The sequence below is a fragment of the Silene latifolia genome, chromosome 1 (genome assembly GCF_048544455.1).
Source record: "Silene latifolia isolate original U9 population chromosome 1, ASM4854445v1, whole genome shotgun sequence".
NCBI classification, from domain to species: Eukaryota; Viridiplantae; Streptophyta; class Magnoliopsida; order Caryophyllales; family Caryophyllaceae; genus Silene; species Silene latifolia.
The window spans coordinates 12,803,374-12,830,560 of NC_133526.1; the positions used below are offsets into that span (position 1 = coordinate 12,803,374).

The 27,187-nt window shown below is 40.0% G+C and overlaps 1 long non-coding RNA gene across 1 annotated transcript; it reads right to left on the reverse strand.

The window, feature by feature from the left end:
• Positions 1–2,167: 2,167 nt before the first annotated feature.
• LOC141651418 (uncharacterized) lies at positions 2,168–2,898 on the reverse strand. The gene is made up of 3 exons (XR_012546903.1): positions 2,577–2,898; positions 2,385–2,489; positions 2,168–2,297 (listed from the first exon to the last, which is right to left on the reverse strand). It is a non-coding gene; the product is annotated as an uncharacterized LOC141651418 (long non-coding RNA).
• Between the last annotated feature and the right edge of the window lie 24,289 nt (positions 2,899–27,187).

The window sequence follows — 27,187 nt, forward strand, 5'->3', positions numbered from 1 at the left end:
GGTCTACCTTGCGGTATGTCACACCATCTACCCCTTTTGTCCCCAGGCCTTTCCATCAAGGAGAGGGGTCCTCCAGTCAACAACAACAATCGCCCCCTCTCCACGCCGATCTCATTTCCTTCATGGAGGAGATGAAAATTAACATGGCAAACGCCGCCGGTGAGCGGCTTGGGCTTCAACAACGACTTGACCGGATTTACTTTGACCATTCTATTGGTCAATTTCCGGTCTATGATGACTATATGAGGAACCAATACAAGCACCCCTCCAAACTACACCCCTCCTACTATTTATTCCCGGATGGCGGACATCCGGAAGATGGGACCTTCCGCTACGGAGATATTAACTTGCGGCCCGACTACTTTAGCGCTCCGGTTTTTCCCACCCCGCCTACCACCCAAGGGGAGGGACATGACGCGAGGTGGTTCGGGGGTGCCCCTTCAATCTTCCAAGAGGGCGGGTCTAGTGGTGCCGGAGGGCACCCGGAGATGTTTGTTGGTATGAGCTCGGCCATGGAGAATATTAGCTCGGATGTCCACTTGAACACGGACGATTTCATCCGTGAGTCCGAGTTCGGGGCAATTCAAGGTGATGGTAATGATGATGATGGAGATGATGATGGAGACGGTGATGGTGATTATGATTTTGAGTAGAGCCTAGTAATGAGGGCTCCACTTCTTCTTCCCTTTTCAATCCAAAGCCGTCGGTATGCTCCCCTTAATCAATCCAAATGACAAGTATGATCTCTCCCTTTTATCCAAACTAGTTTTAATGCCCGTGCAAAAGCACGGGCCCGTAGAAAGAATTGCTTTTTAAAATTTGACTATTGATTATAGTGTGAATCATTGTATATTTTTTCTTGTTTTATTTATTAAATAAGTTTTATATTGGTCCCTCCATTTTGGTTAATACGGAGTAATAACATAATTTGAAGTTTTTTGACAATATTTTTTTCACATATTCTGCAGTGCTTGCTTTATTACTCTAAATTATGCTACTTCTCAACTTATTGCATTAGAAGATGGAGAACCTCGATATAATGAAGTTTTTATTAGAGAATTTAATGGTTGGATTGGGATAGGATAACAAAGAGGCATAATAGTTAGATGATCAAGGGGATTTCAAAGTGTACTTTTACAATGTATGCCCGCGTGTTTAATTTATGAATTTAAATTGCCACTTAAATCGTAGTACAAATAGATATAAGACTCGCTATAAGAGTAGAAGGAGATCATTGCTTAGTAGCTCAAAACATTACCATTTTTGTCCATAGGTATAAAGAAACAAAAACAAAAAATATGAGTAATTGTGTTTTTATCCTCACAATAAATAAGACCCGTTTTTATCTACACAAAATACTGTAAGGTCTTAAGGTGAGTCACTCACCCTCAGATTTTTCTACACTATAACTTCAGACGCTTCTTCATACCTGGTTAATCTTAGTCTTACACATATACTTTAAGTAAATGAAGAGAGATAAAAAAAAAAGTAGAGTAAATGCATATCTTAATTCTTGTGCATATAGACAAAACGTCATATAATCAAAATTGGAGGGAGTAATAAGTATCTAAAAAATGAAAAGACTCAGAAAATGAGAACACATTTTTCAATCAAAAATGGAGGGAGTATTTTTACGACAACAAAATTAATAATATGATTCGTAATTGTTATCAAATTACTTATCCATTAAAATTAAAAGTAGAATAACTGCTTATAGAATCATATGGAGATGAATCAAAATTCACAATGCTCCAAATAATAATGGTTGTCCATTTTAATTTTTTTTGAATGTCTACAAGATGATGTATGAGTAATTAGTAATGTTTATGTTTAATAATGTTCATAATATTTAATTTAAATGATTTATTTGTTTTGTGTTTTGTATGTTTATAGGAAAATAAAGAACTCAGTTTTTCTTAGGCTAATTTTACTTACCAATACATAAAAATTGCTACCTCATTAATGATACAATAAACCTTGTAATTAAGAATCTGAACACAAATGTGAGGGATAATGGTCGTTTTAATTGAAAAATGAAATCGAATTCAACATTCTTATTCAATCAACCTTAGCAAAAGTTGCCATCTATTAATCGTTGACAAAATAACAAAACCAAAGTCACTAAACAAAAGGAGGGCCAAATGGATTGACGATGACAATACTCGGGATATGCAGAAGGTATATAACATTTTATTTTATTTTTGGGTAGAAATTAAAGTCCACTTACAATAAAAACGGACTATCTTAACAAACAACATGTAAACTTGTCATATGTCTTATCATCATGTATCTCATATCTGCAAAATCATAAAAACTCCATAAGAGACATGTAAATGAATAATTATTTCTTAAACAATAGAATGCCAAAATATCAAAAATGTTACATTTTATTTGCTTTTGGGTAGAAAAGTCCACATACTATATAAATGGACTCTCTAAACAAACATCCTGTAAACTCGTCGTTTGTCTTATCATCATGTATCTCATATCTGCAAAGTCATAAAAACTTCATAAGAGACATGTAAATGAATAATTATTTCTTAAACAATAGAATGCCAAAATATCAAAAATGTTACATTTTATTTGCTTTTGGGTAGAAAAGTCCACATACTATATAAATGGACTCTCTAAACAAACATCGTGTAAACTCGTCGTTTGTCTTATCATCATGTATCTCATATCTGCAAAGTCATAAAAACTTCATAAGAGACATGTAAATGAATAATTATTTATTTAACAATAGAATGCCAAAATATCAAAAGTCAAAGCATTTTTATTGATAAACGTATATTCATCGACCTAAATTAACATATAATAATGCATAGCTTATTCAAAACAAAAAAAATATAAATACATCTAAGTTGCTATAAAATAGATAGATCAATAATCAAGAAAAATATTAGCAACATCTATGGGAGTTAGTGGAAAAAATTAGGAAAAATTCATACTTTATAATAAACACATATGAATATCTCTTCCTATTCCCTTAATAGTGAAAAATAAAATGAGTAAATTAAAGTGTCTTAATGGGGTTAATTATATCAAATTATTAATGACATTATTTATATGGTTCATGACTCTAAGCTTTTCACTATGTTGATATTCCATTAGTCTTAATGTTGGAATTGATGATGATATACACAATTAATTTAAGAATAATGATGATATACTTTAATTTTCTTTAACTTATATGTTACAAAATATATAATGATACTTTTGTAAAGAATTTTAGTAAATTTAATATTTATGTGAAAGGGTTAGTGTATTAGTTCTACATGGTTGTGAAGTGACATCATACATAGCTAAAAAAAATGAAAAATCTCATAAATTAAGTACCCAATATGCTTTCTAATTTTTTTTTTTTTTTTTTTTTTTTGAAAGAAGTCTTTTAATATTATTGTATAAAGGATAAAAGAATCAAGGGATCAAATTGTACGTGTAATGGTGAGATAATCAATACTACAAATTAAGATATTATGAAAATGCCACATGAAATAACATTTAATGGTTATGAAAATAGAAAATCTCATTAATTAAACACTCAACATGTCGTCCAATTTTTTATTTTGAAGGAATTTTTTAATATTATTGTATATGAAAATGTCAGATGCAATAAAATTCAATGTTTTTAAGTAGTCTTTTAACTATATTGTATAGGTTTAATCATGATTTTATGATTTCAAAAAAAATATTAATAAACCTTATAGAGAGTTTTAACAAAATAACTCTAAAATAACCTTAATATTAACCAATATAAATTAATAGAATTTAACTATGATAATCCTATATGACAAAAAATTTAATGTGTTAAGTTGCTTTTTAACTATATAGTATAGATAGATAAATAAATTTAGTACGGAGTAGTAGACTAAAATGTGTAGGAATTAATGTGTGAGTTGTGATGTGTATTTTAATTTAATGCTAAAGCCATGTGGATTTTAATTTAATACTAATGCCATGTGTATTTTAATTTAATGCTTTTATCTAACCTTTTAATTAAATTGTATAGATTTCTCATTCATATTTAAATTTTTCGCATGCATTTAGTTGATAAAGCATTTAGTTTCATCATATAGGATTGCATTAGATTTCAATTTTGTAATATATTGTCACATTTAGTAATTGCATTCACTTAGCATAATTTGCATTGTCATTTCAATTTTGCATATAGAATAGAGCATGCATTGCATTTTCAAAAATAAAAACCAACTAAAAATTGAAAAATGACCAAAAAAACCAAAAACATGTTAATTTATTTCACTAATATGCCCTCCCATGTTTATAAATAAGTGTGGGGAGGGCCTAAAAAAAAAAAACAAAAATATGTCTTTTAATTTGTACTCCCTCCACACATTTATTTCCATTTGGAAGTAATGTAATTAAATAAGTGTGGGGAGGGAGTTTTCATCTTCAAAAAAAAAAAAAAAAAAAAAAAAACCCAAAAATACGTCTTTTAAATTTTTAAAACCCAAAAATCACAAAAATATGTTATTTTGCTTTTGAAAAATCAAAAAAATCAAAAATTTGCTCCTTCATTTTTCTTATTCTCTCCCTATGCTTTTGTCCATTGAGGACAATGTACATTTCAAGTGTGGGGAGGGAAATATCCACTCTTGTGAATATTTGTTTATAATTGTAAATGTTTATAAATTAGAGAAAATGCCTAAAAATTGAAAAAAATTGAAAAATTTCTGAAAAATTCAAAAAAAAATTGCATTGTATATATATGTTTTGTCTAACCATTGGCATGGCACATTGACCACTTGAGGCAAAAAGGAGCTAGAAGACCGCTTGGTATAATCCCTCCTATCTCTTGCTCCTTTTACTAATCTTTCTTTTTGGTATCTTGGATATTTTGAAGGAGAATGAGAATTTTGTTGCTTTGGGTGTCTCCTTTGGAGACCGTTTGGAATTTTGGTGTTGATGTGCTGCTAGGTTTAGCCAATTTGTTGCATGTTTCATTTCGTGTTTGTTTGAATTTCCGCATGCACTTGTTCACATGTAAATACTTGTTGCATTTCTTTCTTTTGCATTGAGTTTGTAAATAAGTTTTTAAGAAAGAACATGGTCAAAGGAAGGGAACCAAGTACCCCCATGATGAACTAATATGCCCAAAACGTGCCTTTCCCCTCCTCGTGACTCGCACCCGTGGCCTCTTAGTTAGCCGAGGAAGGGGGAGCTTGACCAATGAGTCTAGACCGAACTTGTGAGACCTTGGGCCGTAGGCTAGACCTTTGGCTCAACTTAACTACTCAAAGGTAAGGGTAGAGCCTCCTAGGGCGGGTACATTCATACCCTGCCCTCATCTAGGTTTGAGAGTAGGTCTCCTCGCGAGGCGTGTCACATCTTTACGCATAAGTGTGTCGCATCGTCCTTAGATCATGAAATTGCATTACATTTTTGTACATATGATATGAAGCAAAAAAAATCAGTTTATATGAACCTCACAATAGCCAAATAGCCTTGTTTTATTCCCTACATTATCTCCCTTTTTGATTCACCCCCTTTTGAGCCTTAGCCTTTTCATTGGCAAACCCACTAAATTAACTACATTCCATAAACACCTTTCCTTAATCAAGAATTGGTCGGTTTGGTAGTTGTGTTGTAGGAGGTGATTTGGGGCATAGTGATGGATAGTTCACATATCCGTTTGGGTCGGAACTTGGTATGAATTTGGCATCATATATAAATAAGAGGTTTTGAAAAAAAAAAAAAAAAAAAAAAAAATATATATATATATATATATATATATATATATATATATATATATATATATATATATATATATATATATATATATATATATAAAAAAGTGAAAAAGTCATGAAAAATCAAAAGAAAAATGAGTTATGTTGTATATATTTGTTTGTTGTCAAGAAAAAGAAAAAGGCGAGCAACACCCCTACTCATCATTTAAAGGGGTAGAAAAAGCCGTTGCTAAATAAAAAAAGGGGCAAATTGATGTTTTTCCAAAAATGAGTCGGGTCTACACATTTTTTTGCATGGCTTGGGAAACCGAGTCGTTGTTACGGTGTAGACGTTACCATTTGTTGAAATAAAAGAAGTTTTATCAAATTTTTCCTACTTGAGTTGGGTTTATGCAATTTTTGCATAGTTTTGGTCATCATTGCTATGTTAGGGCATAGACGTGTCTCATGTGTTGCAATAAGAGATGGGATGTGATGTGTCGACGATTCTTGATTTGAACCCCACATGTCCAAACGGTGCTTGCACCAATCCCGTTTCGACCTCCTCCTTAGCCCCGTTTTAACCCATGCTTCATGTTTTGTGCATTTTTCCCATTATTTGCATTTCATTGGACATAGGACGGTGTTACACATTAGATTGCGGGCACGTTTTCGCTAGTCGAGTTAGTTGAGTGATTTTGGTTACTTTTTGTCACAAAAATCACCTTGTTCTTTCATTGAGTGACGAGCGAAAACCGTGAGGATGTCGTTGCCTTGGTCCCCTTAGTCATGGGTCCTTTGGTCGAATCTTGTGTCGGCCTTGTAATTCTCGGCGGACTTGCCCTTTCTTCCCTTTCCCCGCTCTTGAATTTGTTTCTTGAGCATTGGTCACACAAGGGTTGCTTTTGTCACATTTAGGGGGTTGGCACCTCAATTGGCACTTCTGAGACGGTACTCCCGACCGAGACCATGTTTTGTTGTTTGAAAAACCCGACCACTTAGATGAGGAAAGTGGATCATTTTTGTTAGATGCATTCTATTTGTTGTTTACGTGCTTTCATGATGAATGTGTCGAAATTTTTGTAGCAAGACCCAACTTGCCTCGCAATAGGGCACTCTCCCCTCATGAGTGTCAAATTGTGAGTTGAAGGGGCGTTGAGTGCGCTAATACTCATTCGGCTTAAGTAGTAGTTTAGTTGAGTGATGCTTATATCGTTCATCTACTCTCCATATCTATCCTTATATTGCTTTGTACATTTGGTTTTGGGACTTACTCGGGGACGAGTAAGGTTCAAGTGTGGGGAGGTTTGATATAGGACCATTTTGCACTCTTTTTCCCTCTATTTTCATGCATATTCGACCCCATTTAAGGCGGTTTTGTACCCCCTTTACTCTCGTTTCTAGTCCCGATTCCCTTTACTATGACACTTTGGCCCCCTTGCAGAAATTGAGGCGGGAACGGGCGAAACGAAGCTAGAAAGACGGGATTTCTAAGCTTTGCATGAAAGATGAAGGGAATTATGCTGAGGAGTACCCTCAGCCGGTAGGCCGGCAGCCGGCTAGCCGGCTGGGAGTACATCTACAAGGAAATGAAGGAAGAATTGTGAAGAAGCATCCCCAGCCGGTGGCCCGGCGGCCGGCTGGCCGGCTGGGAGGACATATGAGCTTAGGAAATGCAAAGAAGTGAAGAAGGTTACAGGAATCTCCCAGCCGGTCAAACGACCGGCGGCCGGCTAGCCGGCTGGGAGTTCCTCCAAATGCCAAAAGCCAAGATTGAAGTCAAGGGTGCCCCAGCCGGTCAGTGACCGGCGGCCGGTTGACCGGCCGTGCACACCTGATGACTCCAAAACTCGTTCAAAATTCCAGAGATCTCCCAGCCGGCCAAAGCACCGGCGGCCGGTTGACCGGCCGGGAGTACGTATACGTGTTTCAAAGCCCATTTCCAATTTCTGTCCTAATCCGGGTGGAACCTATAAATACCCTCTCTTAAACCCTTTTGTACACATAACCCTAGATCTGAAAAACATTCCATATTATTGTAATACCTTCTTAATCAAGCACTAATCTTTCAATAATTATTATTAATATTTAGCAAGAATTAGTTAGTTCTAGTAATAGTCAATTGTTTACACTTGTTTGTTGAAGTTTGTATTGGGGATTTTGAAGGGTTTTCCTTCTTATTAATCAATCAAGCCTTCATCTTTCCTTTTGTTGGTATAATTTATTTCCTTTCTTTTACTTGTTTATCATTTGTTTACATTTTCCTTGTCCTTTGATATTGCTATAACATTCATCATGTCTCCTCCTTGTGTTGTTTGCTTTTCTTCTCTATTTAGCATAATTTCCCTTAACATGAGTGAGTATATTCCCTCTAGGGTTTAGGGTGATTCTTTATGGAATTTAGGGGCATGATTCTTTGAATATTTTGGTCTTTGGTGAAATTGTTTAACTTTCCTATTCATTGCACTCAAGGTGTTTGTTGATTTGCTCAAGTGAAAGCTTTTGCCTTTCTTCCTTTATTGCTTAATTCTCCTTTGGAATGAAAGTTTTTTGGGGGTCTTGATGTGTGTCTAGGAGGGGTGTGAGACTTAATGAAAATTAGTAGCCACCTTTAAGATAGCCAAGACATTGGTCCTTCATCTTAGGTTAATCTCTCACCATTGACCCTTTTTGATCTTCATGTTTGCCCCTAAACCATATTGATGACCCCGAAGGCCCTAGCTTTTAATTAACCGTATTCATTATCATCAACTTGTTTGTCTTTTGCTCTAGTGATTATAACCAAAACCCTTTCTTTTAAATTTTGATTAAACTTGACTCCTAATTGAACTTCGTAGCAACCCCCACCATCCTTGAGTTCGACCCCGACTAAATACTACGCTTTTTCGGGTTTTATAAATAGTTTTGGTATAGGAAGTAGACGACAAATTTCCTACTATCAACAACCCGGATGAAAGACGCCGTGACAACAACGGGTCACGGTCCGATGAAAGACGCCGTGAGAATAATAGGTCACGGTCGGACAGATCCGCCCGGAAACAGGACTCGGCGGGCGCCGGGTGGAGTTCAGGAACGTACCACCAGAGGCGGTATAGTGATAAAACCCCTCTCGTCGTATCGGCCCGCCGAGGTCTTCGCCCGAGCAAAACGAGGGCCGAAGTGGGAGAGACCCCCAAGCCAAAAAGTGACGGTGACACGAGCCGATCTTGTGAGTACCACGCCACACACACCGCCATCTAACCAACGATCATCGGCATCCAAGAATGCCATTGAAGAGCTGATCCGGAAGGGGAGCCTCGGCAAGTACGTTGCCAAAAGCCAAAAGACCGACGCCGAAGCGATTCGGGTAAGAAATCCGTCTTTGAACGGATAGGAGTGATTCACGTTGTCATCGGGGGCAACGAGAACGGAGGGTCCGCTCATGGGCACAAACGGCACCCGAACGAGCTATATCAGGCCATCAACTTTGTGCCCAACACAACGATCCCCGCTTCCAACATCCCCGATATAACCATTGGAAGGAAGGACTACGAAGGAGTCATCGCTTCTCACACAAATGACCCACTTATAGTCAATTTGGACATATCCAACCACCTGGTCAAAAGGTGCCGATTGACACGGCGCGTACACGAACATCATGTTCGAGGAGTGCTTCCTCGCCTCGGCCGAAAGTCAAGGACTTGAGCCCCCGCACCAACCCACTATACAAATTCTGGGGCCGGCCTGGTACCACTAGGATCAATCGAGACTCCGGAACGTTCGGCGAAAAGAATGCGGCTAAAAATGTCCTAGCCGAGTTCGTGGTCATCGACGGCTCGTCCGCCTACAACGTTCTCATAGGCCGAGTCACCCTGAGCGAGGCCGACGCAGTGATGTCCATCCGGGCCCTAACACCGATGTATGTCTCGGACCGGGGGAAGCGCATAAGCTCGTCTCCAAAGACGAGAATGACGAAGTGGTCAACGTCCGTATAGCCGCCGGAGGATGCAACATGCAATCCCTCAAAGTAGCAAAGAAATCAGAGAAAGGGAAAAGTCTATCCTTACAACAGGAGGGCGACCTCATGGATGTAGCTAGCGGCTGACCGGGAAGGTGTGCCTTTGACTGGTAATCTCGGGAAAACTACGTAACGGCGGAGATGTCCAAAACAGTTGTGGGCACCCCGACGCATGTTTTTATCTAATGAAAAATCGTCCAAGTCTTCCATCGAACGTTCATTTTCCCCATAGTCACTAGGAAGCAAGAGACGCCGGCTCGCACCGTCATACCGACAAGAGCGGCGGTCTCTATCAATAAGTAGACGTCGCTCACACTCACACCGACAAGAGCGGCGCCTCCTCCAAGAGATAGGCGCCGTCGCGATCACCCCAGTAGTAGACGCCACGGCAATCACCCCAAGAGGTAGACGCCGTCGCAGTCACTCCAAGTGGTAGACGCCACGGCCGTCATCATCAAGAAACAGACGTCGGCTCACACCGTTGTCACACCGACAAGAGCGGCGGTCTCCTCCAAGAAATAGGCGCCGTCGCAGTCACCCCAAGTAGTAGACGCCACGGCAGATCACCCCAAGAGGTAGACGCCGTCGCAGTCCTCAAGTGGTAGACGCCACGGCCGTCATCATCAAGAAACAGACGTCGGCTCACACTGTCACACCGACAAGAGCGGCGGTCTCCTCCAAGAGATAGGCGCCGTCGCGATCACCCCAAGTAGTAGACGCCACGGCGATCCACCCCAAGAGGTAGACGTCGTCGCAGTCACTCCAAGTGGTAGACGCCACGGCCGTCATCATCAAGAAATAGACGCCAGCTCACATTGTCACACCAACAAGAGCGGCAGTCACCAACAAGGAGCACTCGCCGGCTGACACCGTCACACCGGCAAGAATGGCAATCACCCTCAAGATATAAATACCTCGACGGTCATGGCCAGCACAGTTGATACTCGCAAAGCGATCAAAACGCCTTAGAAGCGTTGCACAGTTGAGGAACGCACTCTAAGACTGCCTCGACCAAGCCAAGGCGGAAACAGAGGAGACGCCCAATTAATAACATAAAAAAAAAAAACTCAGACAAGGATGAGAATAGACCTCGGCCGAGCCAGAGACAAAGTGAAACGTTAGGTACAGATTGAGATGCTCAACTATTAGCACAAGAAAAAGGGAATGAGGTAAAGACCTCGGCCAAGCCGGAGGCAGAAGAAACGAGCTCTTATTAAATATGTTCAACAAATTACAAGAAATACAAACGACGGCCGTCCCCATAAGGGTCAGCCAAAGGACAACCCGCCAAAGTTGTACAAAATACAAAGACGGAAAGGTAAAAGGGTACAGACATCATCTCCCTATGTCTGTTGCTGCTCGCCATCAGCAGCGGTAGCAGCGTCTCCTTCGGTGGGCAACCCAGCGGCTTTTCTGGCAGCCTCAGCCTTTGCCTCGGCAGCCTCAGCTTCCCTCATTCTCTTGGCCTCCTCATTGGCCGTCTTCGCCCTCTCAGCAAGGGGGGATATGGTACGGCCTAAGGTAGACCAGGCCGAGGTAAAAGAAGCCGCCGCAGAGTATTTGTTACAAATTACTTGCGCAGAATATACGCTCAAACGTACATCGGAGCCCATACCACGGCATAGACTACACTGGGGGCAAATTGATGGGGCATATTCTGCACCGCTGACCAAGTCAACATATTGAACAAGGTCAAAGATATCCACAAAGAAGTCAACGACTTAGACAAATTTAGCCGATGCAGCCCATCGGCTGTTAGCTGGTCTCGGCGTGACAACCCCGGCAAGGACACATACCCGCGTACTCATATCCAAGACCCCTCGGCGGTGAGTCAACATGGCCCGCCGGCCTGCCATAGGTCCCTCGGCCGAGGGGTAGATCAGTCTTTCCACCTGCTAGCCACTTGGCCACTTGGCCACTACGTGACAAAAGGTCAAAGCCTATAAATACTCCTCAACCTTCATTGAGGAAAGGATCCCACAACTTAACCTAAATACACTATTCATCTGGTAATATCTTCCTTATCTCTCTACAATACATACCTAGCCAAGTAACACAACTTAATCCTTTAAGTTTACTGACTTGAGCGTCGGAGTGAGTACGCTTGGCACAAAGCCAAGCCCTCAGTTCGTTCATTGTTGCAGGAGAGGCCGAGAGGAACGATAAAGGCAAGAAGGGTTCAACTCAAGACATTATTCTACAAGCCACGGGTGGTAACGATACTTGCTCTGGAATTACACCCGGAACACAAACAAATAAAAAAACTTGAATAACAATAATAAAAACCAAATAACAACAATAACAATAATAAAACAAAAAACCAAATAACAATCACAAAAAACCAAATCTAAAATCTTAAAAAAAAAACAAATAACAAAACCAAATTTAAATATCGTGTGTATAACTCTAATGCACGCAGTGTATAACTTTAATAGACAAGATGTATAACTTTAGTCCAAAAAATCAAATAACAATAACAACCAAATAAAAAATAAAAACAAAAAACCAAAACAAAAAACAAAAACAAAACAAAAAACAAAAATAAAACAAAAAACAAAGAACAACAAAAAACAAAAACGGAGTACACAGACAAAAAAACAAAGAACAAAACAAAAAAAAATGGAAGGAGGAGGAAGGAAGGAAGGACGGTGGAGCAGGGGAGGAGGAAGGAAGGAAGGAAGGACGCGGGTTGGTGGTCGGATCTGAAAAACAAAAAAAGAAAGGAGAAGGGAGAGGCGGCAGAGAAGTGCGACGGCGTCGGGTTGGCCGAGGGCGGCAAGAAGGCTGGTTTGGGGTAATGGAGAAAGGAAGGAGGGAGGCGCTGTGGTGGGTGGCGTCGGTTGTGGGTGGTTGTGTGTGTGGTGGGGGGGCTGTCGGTTCTGGGGTGATAGTTGTCGCGGTGGTGGGTGGCGGCAGTAGTCGGGGTAATGGAGAAAGGAAGGAGGGAGGGAGGCGCTGTGGTGAGTGGTGGTGGAAGGAGGAGGAAGGACGGAGGGAGGCGCGGTTGTTGTTGTTGTCGGGCTGTCGGTTGTGGGTGGTTGTGTGTGTGGTGGGGGTGGGGGGCGGCAGACGAGAGAGGGAGGGAGGGAGGGAGGGAGGGAGGTATTTGAATATGGTGTTTGAATATGGTGAAGGGAGGACGTAAACTGTGTGTTTGGTTTTTTTTTTTGTTGATTTGGTTTTTTTTTTTGAGAGAATGAGAGAAAGATGAGAGAGAATGAGTGTATGAGAGAAGTGTGTGTAGACACCTCGTTTCTGCACCCCTCGCAAACCACCCAGTGATGATTGGGCCGCATGTTTGGTACGCGGAACGATTTGTGACAGTTCGTAAGATTATCGTCAAGTGATTGCTCAAATATTAATGTCGACCTCTTAGTTGTCATCTACGCGCCGATACGGTCGTTTTGGCAGTAATTAGAGTACATTTGGAGTCCGGGTCAAAAACCGTCTTCATTTCCTAAAAACCGTCAAATCCTAAGTCAAAGCAATGTGCTTGTCTACCTAAGGTTAGTATGTCATAAATGTTGAGATTATATCTCATTTTGAGTCCAATGTCACTTCTTTAGGCTAAACTAAAAGTTTACATTACAAAATGTGCATTTCATTTAGTTAAAACGACAACCCGACCTTTAGGCCCATTTTACGAGGTCATAACGACTTTTTTGGGTCAGGCCTATTTGACAGAAAGTTCTAGATCTCTTTCTTAGCTTTCCAACGCCACCGAAATCAACTTAATCCGAGTCTTGTAGAGAAAGTTATGCCTAAAATACGACAGGCTGTCAAACGCGTTTTCTACGCGCGAGGAACCTACCCGGAAAGGACGCGACAGCAAGTCTTTGCGCCTCTTCCAAGGGACGCATGCCTGCTGCGCCTCTTCCCCAGGGCTTTCTTTTTGTCCAAGTTTCCGCGTTTAACCTAAGTCGGTTGTTTCCGGATCTTTCTTTCCGTATCCTAGTCTTACCATAATTCCTTCGCGTGATTAGTATAAATAGGAGCCTTGGCTCCTCATATTTCTCACGCGAGTGTCCGCCCTTCTCTTCTCCCTTTGCATTCTAGACTTTGTTCTTACTAATTGGCGCCTACGTGCTTGAACATTCGACCACGTAAGCTCGGATCTTTCCGGGTACCAGCCTCTCCGTTGCATGACCGACCAATTTGACCACTACACTCAATCAATCTAATTAATCAACTTGTTAAATCGTTTTCCTCTTTCGAGGGCACTCTTTCCTTGCGTTCGCGTCGAGCATCACTAATCGATCTTCTTAGTTCTTCTCGTTCCGTCAACATGTAAGTCTGAGGGTGTATTAATCTCTCTTTTATTTACTGTATTTTATTATTGTATAACAATTGTAAGATTTATGTCGAACACACCATTAAAACCGATTTCTAAAAACCGTCTTTAAAACCTTTTTACGGATTTCCAGTAGACAGACGAAGAGAAAAGACGCAGAATCGCTGCGCCTCTTGAAGGAGCGCGACACTGCCGCGCCTCTTCGTGAGGGCCGCCGCAGCTTCTGCTTCTTTTCTTCTTCTCCGTCCTCTGTAATTCGTGTTTGTGTTTGTTTTATTTGTTTCTTTTTGTTCATTAATTCGTTCATCATAATAACATATCAATTCACATGTATATAATTGTTCATTCATCATTAATATGCTTAATTCATCATTGTTCCGACTTAAATCCTAGATAATCAATATTTACGGGTTTTTGTCATTAATATTCAAATCTGGGTTTTAGAAGTTCAATTTCGTTCATATTGAGTTTCTGGAGTTCATCGTTGATATATTTGCATCCATATTCATTGATAGTTCGTCATGTTTAGTTTCATTCACCGATGTCACTAATTAATCGTTCATTAACATCGACCCTTCACATAATTAATCCGTCTAATTTCCGTCTCATTCATGTTTCATTGTTTATTGCTTTCATGACCATCATTCATATGTAAATAACATGCTAATCACTTTCATCCGAGTAATTATTGTCGTAATCAATCATTAAATTAACAATTGACATTAACGGTTTTGCGATTCGGCTTCACGGCCGAACTCACCCTTGAACAGACGACAAGCTCGCTGCGCCTCTTTCCAAAGGGCGCGATCCTGCTGCGCTGTTCGAGATGAGTTCTGTCTCTGAACTTCCTTTCTGCCTTGACCTAATTAGTTTACGTATTAATCAACTAATATTCGTATGATCACGCTAATATCTGTTCGTTAATTATTTCTTTTATTCCTTTTTCTCAAATTATCCGTTTTAAAGGTATTTTCGACATAAATCGCCTATCCGATGTAATTATTGTAATTTTCATTATTGTAATTCATATTTATTGTTTTCATTCTTGTATTGTTTGTATGTTCTCACATGTAAATCAATATTAAATCCCGACTTCGATATCAATTGTTTGCTAATTACGTGTTCACCGACTTAGTCTAATTCACATGCTAGGATTAATTTATTGGATGTTGCATAGCATGCATATAGTCGACGATATATCGAGTGCGAATAAACTCCCTAATCATTAGTAGAGGCCGCTATCGAGGCGGGCGGGATTAGGTGTTCGATCAAAAGAGCTTCCTAATACGTACCCTCACCCCTTACTCCAGATCTCCGTGAGCACCCGTGTTCATTGGCATCCACGAGAGTCATTCTAGACATAGAATGCTAAGGGTAACGATTGCTTAGTGTTCATGTCACTACTTTGTGTCCTGACATGACACGAGGTATTCGAACGGTTCCAATTTCCCATAAAAATTGGTGGCGACTCCTTACAAAATGCAAACGCTTGTTTTCGAGCCCCTTCGTCCCAAGCGCCCCCGTGGGCGGCCCGCTGTCCACAGTTTGGCGACTCCGCTGGGGAATACACTTACGTGTAGCTAAGGGTGAAACTTGAACAAGGTTAGGGAATAAGTTTGTACAAGACAATTGTCGGTTTTCATAACTCGGTCTTCCTAGATCGTTTAATTCGGCCTTCCTAGGCCCAACCCAACCAATTCGACCAATCGTCCCGTCTAAACGGTCCTAATTCTTATTTGGGCCTAAGGATGGATAGCGATTGACGTCATCCATACCATGGTACTTACTCCTGTTTGTATCAAGGGCTTTCACTACTTGAGAAAATGGACTAGGAATCGGCCTTACTCTTGTTTGGCACGAGCCTCTCCACAGACTTCGGGTTTGATGGTTCGGTATGGCAACCCACCTTTTAAACCAAAACCCTTTTAAATGCACTCAGCATCCCGTTATAATGCTTGTATAAATATTTGTACCTTACGTGATCACCATTTCTAAACGAAACCATGACGATTTTTCAAAAAATCAAAACCCTTTTTTCAAACAAAAATTTCGAAAAGGCCTTTGATTAGCGCAAAACCCAGTCAAAACTCTGTCCAAATATCAAGTCAAACTTCGGGCCTAAAACCCAATTCAAAACTAAATACAAAAACAAAAAAAGGTCCGAAAAAAAAAAAAAAAAAAAAGTCCAAAAAAAAAAACGAAAAAAGCAAAAAAAAAACAACCAAAAAGATTTTGATCAAAATATTTTCAAATCATGTAAATATGTAAATTCAATTGGGCTAGGTTAGAGTCAAAGTTCAAACCGACTATGTCCTAGTCGGAATTCTGTCGAGTCATAAACCCGTCTCTCTTTACATTTTGGGTCTTTTCAAATTCAAGTCAAGTCCTAAGGCGTCACGCCGTCATTTTGGACCCCTACCCCAATTCAGTTAGGATCTAAACACTCGAGTCACACGTTTCGAGGTTTAACACACGAGTCTCAATGGGCCTCATATTTGAGTCTAAACTACAAGAGTCTTCTTAAACACATATAAGCAAACCTCGAGTCCAGAATCAACACGTGTCATCAATCCCGTCAATAAGGTCAATAACATAAACATCACTCCATCAAAGTCAACACTCGAGTCTAAATTAAAGTCAAGCACCGTGAATTCAAACACGAGAAGTCGCTCACGACATTTCATGAATTCACAAGTCATTTGTCATCTTATCCCTTCCTTGTTTGTTGCCTTGGTATGCGTGATCCCGTGTCAAATCAAGTTGTAATGCGCCTCATTTTCTTCTCGGTAGGAATTCCGCAATTTCCAATGAAAGTATTCAAGAACGTTTATCTGTCGACGTCAAGGGACTAAGTGCTGTAATCATTAAGCTTCAGGCCACCATCGAAGACTTGAGCGCTCGTGTCACCAATATGGAAGACAAGATAGACATGATAAAACCTTTACCATCCTCTCATACCCCAAGTCCAAGTTATAGCTTCAACACGACTCACCCATCTAAGAAGGCCAATAAAGGCAAGGGAGTCAACCTCTTGGAAACTCCACTCAGAAGGCCGGGACGAGCCCATAGGGAATTCGTTGACCTCGGAACCACATATGAAGTAGCTCTACAAAGACTGGTTTCCCAGGGAAAACTTCATCCAATCGGTCCAACCCCAGACCCTGAAAAGATATTCCCTAGATGGAAGGGCGATTCATATTGTCAGTACCATAGAGGTAGGGGACACGATACGGAGGAATGCTTTTGTCTAAAGCATATTATCCAAGACATGATTGAAGAGGGCAAGCTTCCTGTGCCACCTTCCGCCAAGAAATCCAAGAAGACCGACCCTCTTGGGTCAAATATCATTAAACATGATAAAGAACCATCTCTAGATTGTTCTCATCTCCTCAATCATCATGACGATGAAGAGATCAATGTCCTCGAAGATGAAGATATCCAAAATGGAATGCTCATGCTTTCCATTGCCTTCAACAACAAATTTTCCAAAATAGAGGGAGCTATTGATAGCCTAAACTCTCGACTTTCCAAGATGGAGAACCAGTTTGTTGAAATGGGTAAGAAGCTTGATGCCCAACTTCTTAAGATGAAAAATATCCAGACAAACCCTCAACATGACAGTCCTAAGGAGAAAGCAACAAATGGGCAATCCATTCTTAGTTCTTCTCATCCGGGAATCAAAATCAATAAAGGCATCCTCATGGATCCTTCGTCAAAGAAACCTAACAACCCTCCAAGGTCATTTACAAAGGCTTCCGAAAATAAGGGCACATCGCCTAGGAAATTTACCAACATTGGTATTACATACACCGATGCCCTTCAGAGACTCATGGAGCGACGAATGTTGAAGCCTGTTGGACCTACACCAGATCCAGAAAGGAAATCCAAGTTCTGGGATGAGAATGCCTACTGCAAATACCATAGAGGCAAAGGGCATGATACAGAGAAATGTTACAAATTAAAACATGTCATTCAGGATATGATCGAAAACGGGAAGTTGTCCCTCTCAACCTTTAACCCACAAGGTAGCTTAGGCAATCCTCATGGATATACCACTTATCAAGAAACTCTTCTTGACTGTTATCCTTCCAATGTTCCTAATGATGAGGACGAGGTGCTCAAATGGGTGAATGCTCAAAGCCGGATGCCGAAGCCAGTTGCTGGAAGGGAAAATGTTCAAGCATGGGCCGATGACTACGAGTCTAGTTCTAGGATCGAGTCAAAGTCCGGGTCCGAGTCCGAGTCTTAGGCTTTCTATCTCATATTTGTTCTAGTGTCTTCCTTCTTGTCCATTTTCATTCCTATTGACAACCTGGGGGCTGTCCCATGAGTCACATGTCTTCTCGAGTCTATGCTAAATACATTCATTCTTCATTTCAATAAAAGTACAATTTTCAATCCACATATTCTATCATATCTCTTCCTTTATCCATTTCCTGTGACAACAAGAATTGGTTTGAGACATTTTAAAATGAACAACAACACGTTCCAAGTCAATGTGAGTACACTTAGATGATGTTCCATTCCAAGTTGTAGAGGACCTGAAACTCCGTGTTCTTTTCTTACCTATTCCATGTCTGGCAGTAGAAACCACAATATAACCCTAATTTAGGACGAGCCTATCTCAAGAGATTCTAGGATGAATCCAGACCATCTCCCTTGTTAACAATCCATGACGGAAGGCAAGCCCATTCCCCACAATAGACAACCCGTATTACTAAAGACCGACCCGTTTCACATCAAAAGGTGCTAGTTTGACCCAAATCCAAGGTCGAAGTTATACAAGCAAGTCCAAGATAATACGAGCCATGACCAAAAACAAAAGGCTCAATCGAGGAATACCCAAGATCAAAATCCAAGATAAAAGAGTCAAAAGAAGAAGGCTCAATCAAGCAAGTCAGTATCCAGAGTTAAAGTTATCTTCAAAAAACCCGAATCAAGAATCTGAGCAAAAAGGCCGAGATATATTCCAGACCAAGAATCTGAGTCCAAATCAAGTATCTAAGCAAAATCCAAATGCTATACGGAATACTGCTGAAACATCGAGACATCAATCAAGATGGTCATCTAGCACCTTCACTTAGCCTTTCATACCTCACACACCCTAAGTCCTTCTCGAGACCGTTACAGATAGTTAGGAATTTTGAGAATCCTCTCAAGCTTGTCGAAAATACCTATCCTTTAGGGCCAAGACATGGAAACTTGAACCCACGTCATTTCAACCTACCTTTATGTGCTCAGGCTACATCAAGCCAAGAGACTCCATTTCCAAGCCATATTACAAGCCGTAATCCCATCAAGCCTTAACTCCACAAAATCAAGCTCCAGAGATTTGTTCATCAAAGCCTCTTATTACCGAGCTCCACATTCCAAATATCCAATCCAGTTTCACCTTGACCCATACACGGAGTCTTCTAATACTTTGCTACCTAGAACGGGACATACCCATATCATCCTTAGGGTCCACTAAGTGTGCTCACGCGACAAGGAAATTTTTACAAAATTAGTTACACCTCTTTGGTCTACGATCATAGGGAGTTATCTCAAATTAGTTCTTCGAGTCACCAAAGGATATTACCCTTGTGACCCCTGCACTTTAAGGTCCTAACAACATAGCTTAGGCACACACTAGAACTACGAGCATGGTTTGATTTCACCTTTTCAGGTGGATACGTAGGCAGTCCTTTCTTACACAAGAAGGATACAACCACAACACCCAAATAAAATTAACCAAACCTCAGAACTACGATCTGGTTTGATTTCACTTTACGTGAATACGTAGGCAGTCCTCAAGGACACAACCATCCGAACTTTCAACTTCAACTAACAACTTTCAACCATCCCAATTTTCAAACTTTCAATCTCAATTAACATCCTTTCCACAACCAACACCTCTATACTGGGGGCTCCTTATTGTCGCCCAGTCTCTTTTTTACCAAATTCCAGAGTCATATTCTCATCCTGGGGGCTTCTCTTCCGAGATGCCACCCTTCCTTTATTCCTCTCTCATTCGAGTCTAGCTAGTACTCGGTCCGGACAATGACAAAGATCTTAGATCAATTTTCCAAGTCATCATGCCTCAAGAGGGGTCTCTTTTACAGCAAACGGTAATGAAAGAAGTCCTAGTAGACAGATGATCCATGGCTCATGCCTTGCCTTTATATGACCCCGACATTCTTGCAATTCTTATACCTTTGGAACTGATACGCATTGTCACCCACACTTGGCTAGGGGTTGCGCATGCTTAGCCAAAGTCTGTCAAAGTCATTCCCTGTGTCGCGTCAAATCTAAGTCTATATTTCACGTCCGTATAAGGTCTACGTCGCGTCAGTCCTATGTCTAAAGCCCATTTGAATATGCATGACGCATTACAAACGACAAACTTTTTTGAACAAGTTTTAAACAACTTTTAAAAAGAAACGACTTTTGCAAAGCCTATGTGTTTCCTCATTCGAGGTCCATGTGATAATTACTTACGTGCACACATTAGATTGCATTCTTGTGTGGCTACTAACCATGCAGGTAAATATCAGAAGCAGTGCTCGCTCTAACTGGGGGCTTCGCTCAAGTCTCCATTCTCCCCAAATAAGCAATATTTTTGCATATTGCTCAAATTGTTATGTCCAAATAGCAAGCCCGATTTTTGCATTGCTCACCCAAGGCTTCTTCGACGATCAAGATGTTCCTAATCGTCATTTCTCTCCAAATAAGCAAATGATATTTTGATATTGCTCACCCAACGAGAGTTTGCTTGAGGACAGAGACAGGCAGATTCCCCAAAGTCATCGTTTCATCACCCAGTGAGAGTTTGCTTGAGGACAGAGACAGGCAGATTCCCCAAAGTCATCGTTTCATTCCCCAGTGAGAGTTTGCTTGAGGACAGAAACAGGCAGATACCCCCAGGCGATCCTTCATCCCTTTAGGTAACCCTTTCAAGATAAACCTTTAGATCTTTTAGATCCTTTAGATATCTTTCAGAATAATCCCTTCAGATAACCTTCACATAATCCATTATCCTTCAGATCTTTCAGGAACTTACCTTAATTTTTCAGATAACCCTTTAGATAACCTTCAGGATAATCCTTCCTTCAGCCTTATCCCTTTCAGGATAATCCTTTCTTATCCCTTCAGATAATCCTTTACTTCTTCAGACACTTCAGAATAATCCTTTCAGTAATCCTTCAGATAACCCCTTTTTAGTTAAGTCCCCTTTCAGTCCTTTAGAGAGAAGTATCCTTCAGCCTTCCCTTTAGAGAGAATTATCCTTCAGCCTTTCCTTTAGTGAGAGATAGCCTTCGGAGTTTAGCCTTCAGAAGTGTTAAGAAGCTTCTTCAGAATCCCTGTGACCCCCTAATGCCTTCAGACACCAAGTTATCTTCAGACCAAAGAGTTTTTTTTGCCGAAGCGTCTTCAGTTCCGCTTCACCCAGGGGTATCTCAGGTATGGTCTCTTCTTATGGCTGGCGAGCTTCCTTACGTAGTCTAATGGACTTTAAACGACCCTCCCCGATAGTCGACAGACTCTAAAATGTTCCCGACGACAGGTCCTTGGCTCAGACCCCTTGAGCCGCCTCGCGTCGCCATAGTCGTCAGGTTGTAATCTTCGATTGACCTGATGGCTATACTTTGACTTTCGCCTTGTCCAAGCCTCAGTCAAAGTGGGGGCTCTGTAGACACCTCGTTTCTGCACCCCTCGCAAACCACCCAGTGATGATTGGGCCGCATGTTTGGTACGCGGAACGATTTGTGACAGTTCGTAAGATTATCGTCAAGTGATTGCTCAAATATTAATGTCGACCTCTTAGTTGTCATCTACGCGCCGATACGGTCGTTTTGGCAGTAATTAGAGTACATTTGGAGTCCGGGTCAAAAAACCGTCTTCATTTCCTAAAACCGTCAAATTCCGAGTCAAAGCAATGTGCTTGTCTACCTAAGGTTAGTATGTCATAAATGTTGAGATTATATCTCATTTTGAGTCCAATGTCACTTCTTTAGGCTAAACTAAAAGTTTACATTACAAAATGTGCATTTCATTTAGTTAAAACGACAACCCGACCTTTAGGCCCATTTTACGAGGTCATAACGACTTTTTTGGGTCAGGCCTATTTGACAGAAAGTTCTAGATCTCTTTCTTAGCTTTCCAACGCCACCGAAATCAACTTAATCCGAGTCTTGTAGAGAAAGTTATGCCTAAAATACGACAGGCTGTCAAACGCGTTTTCTACGCGCAGAGGAACCTACCCAGGAAAGGACGCAGCAAGTGCTGCGCCTCTTCCAAGGGACGCAGTGCCTGCTGCGCCTCTTCCCCAGGGCTTTCTTTTTGTCCAAGTTTCCGCGTTTAACCTAAGTCGGTTGTTTCCGGATCTTTCTTTCCGTATCCTAGTCTTACCATAATTCCTTCGCGTGATTAGTATAAATAGGAGCCTTGGCTCCTCATATTTCTCACGCGAGTGTCCGCCCTTCTCTTCTCCCTTTGCATTCTAGACTTTGTTCTTACTAATTGGCGCCTACGTGCTTGAACATTCGACCACGTAAGCTCGGATCTTTCCGGGTACCAGCCTCTCCGTTGCATGACCGACCAATTTGACCACTACACTCAATCAATCTAATTAATCAACTTGTTAAATCGTTTTCCTCTTTCGAGGGCACTCTTTCCTTGCGTTCGCGTCGAGCATCACTAATCGATCTTCTTAGTTCTTCTCGTTAAAATCAACATGTAAGTCCGAGGGTGTATTAATCTCTCTTTTATTTACTTTGTTTTTATTATTGTATAACAATTGTAAGATTTATGTCGAACACACCATTAAAACCGATTTCTAAAAACCGTCTTTAAAACCTTTTTACGGATTTCCAAAGAGATGACGAAGAGAAAAGACGCAGAATCGCTGCGCGCCTCTTGAAGGAGCGCAGACACTGCGCGCGCCTCTTCGTGAGGGCCGCGCAGCCTCGCTTCTTTTCTTCTTCTCCGTCCTCTGTAATTCGTGTTTGTGTTTGTTTTATTTGTTTCTTTTTGTTCATTAATTCGTTCATCATAATAACATATCAATTCACATGTATATAATTGTTCATTCATCATTAATATGCTTAATTCATCATTGTTCCGACTTAAATCCTAGATAATCAATATTTACGGGTTTTTGTCATTAATATTCAAATCTGGGTTTTAGAAGTTCAATTTCGTTCATATTGAGTTTAAGAGTTCATCGTTGATATATTTGCATCCATATTCATTGATAGTTCGTCATGTTTAGTTTCATTCACCGATGTCACTAATTAATCGTTCATTAACATCGACCCTTCACATAATTAATCCGTCTAATTTCCGTCTCATTCATGTTTCATTGTTTATTGCTTTCATGACCATCATTCATATGTAAATAACATGCTAATCACTTTCATCCGAGTAATTATTGTCGTAATCAATCATTAAATTAACAATTGACATTAACGGTTTGCGATTAAACTCGGCCAGAACTCACCCTTGGAAACAGACGCAAAGAATCGGCCGCGCTCTTCCAAAGGGCGCAGATTTCTCTTTGCTGTTCGAGATGAGTTACGTCTCGAACTTCCTTTCTGCCTTGACCTAATTAGTTTACGTATTAATCAACTAATATTCGTATGATCACGCTAATATCTGTTCGTTAATTATTTCTTTTATTCCTTTTTCTCAAATTATCCGTTTTAAAGGTATTTTCGACATAAATCGCCTATCCGATGTAATTATTGTAATTTTCATTATTGTAATTCATATTTATTGTTTTCATTCTTGTATTGTTTGTATGTTCTCACATGTAAATCAATATTAAATCCCGACTTCGATATCAATTGTTTGCTAATTACGTGTTCACCGACTTAGTCTAATTCACATGCTAGGATTAATTTATTGGATGTTGCATAGCATGCATATAGCCGACGATATATCGAGTGCGAATAAACTCCCTAATCATTAGTAGAGGCCGCTATCGAGGCGGGCGGGATTAGGTGTTCGATCAAAAGAGCTTCCTAATACGTACCCTCACCCCTTACTCCAGATCTCCGTGAGCACCCGTGTTCATTGGCATCCACGAGAGTCATTCTAGACATAGAATGCTAAGGGTAACGATTGCTTAGTGTTCATGTCACTACTTTGTGTCCTGACATGACACGAGGTATTCGAACGGTTCCAATTTCCCATAAAAATTGGTGGCGACTCCTTACAAAATGCAAACGCTTGTTTTCGAGCCCCTTCGTCCCAAGCGCCCCCGTGGGCGGCCCGCTGTCCACAGTGTGAATGAATGAATAATGAGGGAGTGAGTTGGGAGATTAGAATGGTGGTAGAGTTATACACAATTAGGTAGAGTTATACACAATTAGGGAAGGAGATTAGGGAGGGAGAATTGTGACCCTTCAATGAGATGTAATCTCATCCCTCCATCCCTTCCATCCAAGAGCTCTTATAAGGACTTAGGGCCTTATATGGTATGAATGTCTTATAAGAACCCTTCTCTCTCTCTCTCTCTCTCTCTCTCTCTCTCTCTCTCTCTCTATATATATATATATATATATATATATATATATATATATATATATATATATATATATATATATATATATATATATATATATATATATAGATAGATAGATAGATAGATAGATAGATAGATAGATAGATAGAGAGAGAGAGACAGAGAGAGAGAGAGAGAGAGAGAGAGAGAGAGAGAGAGAGAAGAGATCAACTAAGGCCAAAATATATAATGAGTCCATAAGTTCTATTATGAGCCATTGGATGGAGGGAGATGGAGGGATGAGATCAACCCCAAAAAAGTGTGTTTATTAGCTAATCTCACCATTTCTCTCTGTTATAACAGAAGCAAGAAAGAACAAATAAAGAACAATAAAGAGACAAACGCACAGATTTACGTGGTTCACTAACGGTGTGTTAGCTACGTCCACAGGCGAAGGGAGAGAGTTTTATTGATATGTGAGGAGTTTTGATTCTGATTCGAGACGGTATGATAAGCATAACTGCTAGGTAGAGGATTAGAGAGTTTATATAATACTCTCTAAACCTAATACAGAATGACCTAATAAAGGCCCAAGACAGACCTAGCCCAATAACAGATACGGAGCGGTTAACAGAATCAAGGCACAAACCCAACACTCTCCTCCTTCACTAATCCACTCTAATTAATCATTAATTTACTATATATTTGTTTTCCACTCATCCATTTCTCTTTCATCTTACACATTTCATTTCTCTCTTCTCTCAAACTCTAAAAAAAAACCCAAATAAATAAAAAAAACCCAAAAATCCAAATAAATAAAAAACCCAAAAAATCCAAATAAATCAAAAAACTCAAATAAATCATTCATTCCTCTCTTCCTCATTCACCACCACCCACCACTACCCCACCCGACACCAACTAACCACCCACCACCCCCGCCGCCGCCACCCCACCGCCGCCGCCCCACCGCCGCTGATGTTTTTTTTTTTTTTTTTTCGTTTTATGTTAATTTGTATGTTTTGAGTTGTTTTTTCCATTCATTTTTTTTTTGTCTTTTATTTTATTTTAGTTGTCTTTTATTTTGTTAGTTCTCATTTATTATTCATTTTCTTAAATCTCTTTTTGGTATACGTTTTTTTTTAAGATTTCGTGTTTTAAATCTCGTTTTTTTTTTTGTGAGATACTTTTTTTTCATCTAAGACAATAATGGACTAAAGTTATACAAAAATGAACCAAAGTTATACAAAAATAGACCAAAGTTATACAAAAAAAAGACTAAAGTTATACAAAAATTGGACTAAAGTTATACAAAATATTTGGACTAAAGTTATACAAAAAATGAACCAAAGTTATACAAAAATGAACCAAAGTTATACAAAAATGAAACAAAGTTATACAAAAATGGACTAAAGTTATACAAATATGGATTAAAGTTATACAAATATGGGCTAAAGTTATACAAAAATTGGACTAAAGTTATACAAAAAATTGGACTAAAGTTATACAAAAATGAACCAAAGTTATACAAAAATGAACCAAAGTTATCCAAAAATAAACCAAAGTTATACAAAAATGGACTAAAGTTAGTCCATATTTGTATAACTTTAATCCGTATTTGTATAACTTTAGTCCATTTTTGTATAACTTTGGTTCATTTTTGTATAACTTTGGTTCATTTTTGTATAACTTTATTCCAATTTTTGTATAACTTTAGTCCAATTTTTTGTATAACTTTAGTCCATTTTTTGTATAACTTTGGTTCATTTTTGTATAACTCTGGTCTATTTTTTGTATAACTTTGGTTCATTTTTGTATAACTTTGTTTCATTTTTGTATAACTTTAGTCCAATTTTTTGTATAACTTTAGTCTATTTTTGTATAACTTTGGTTCATTTTTGTATAACTTTGGTTCATTTTTGTATAACTTTAGTCCAATTTTTTGTATAACTTTAGTCCAATTTTTGTATAACTTTAGCCCATATTTGTATAACTTTAATCCATATTTGTATAACTTTAGTCTCTTCAAGGGAGAGGCCCCAACGGTGAATTTATTCCGCCGGCTTCACCATCTCCGGCCGTCAATCTCTGGCCGCGTCGGATGGTACGGTGTGCAAATGGAGCAGGGTTATGTCTCTGTTGACAAACTTACTTCTTGCAAGGACTGGAAAGATCGGTGGGTGTACGTTAAGGTGCCGGATGACTATCCGCCGCCCGCTTCTTTCAAAGACCAAGTTAATTTGCGGTGTGAGACCAAGGCGGAGCACGACGGATGGGTCACCGGAAAAAAGCTCAAGATGGATGCCAGCAAGGTCCCTCTTAAGGAGGATGAGAGGCTGGCGATGAGGCTCTTTGAGGCGGACAAGAGTGGGTGCCAAGAGATGGATTCCCCAACGCAGATTATCCTTCAGGATGAGCCGCTCTGCCATGTCGGCCTCATACCGGCCCTAGCACAGGGTGAGTGGGGTCGGTGTGAGGCCCATCACCGCTCTTAACGCTCCTGATTCTCGAACTTCGATTTATTTCTTCTAGTTAACTCTTGCTTTGTTTCCTTCGACCACTTTGGACCGGACTGTCCGGTGTAATTCCCAGCAAGTATCGTTACCACCCGTGGCTTGTAGAATAATGTCTTGAGTTGAACCCTTCTTGCCTTTATCGTTCCTCTCGGCCTCTCCTGCAACAATGAACGAATCGGGGCTTGGCTTTGTGCCAAGCGTACTCACTCCGACGCT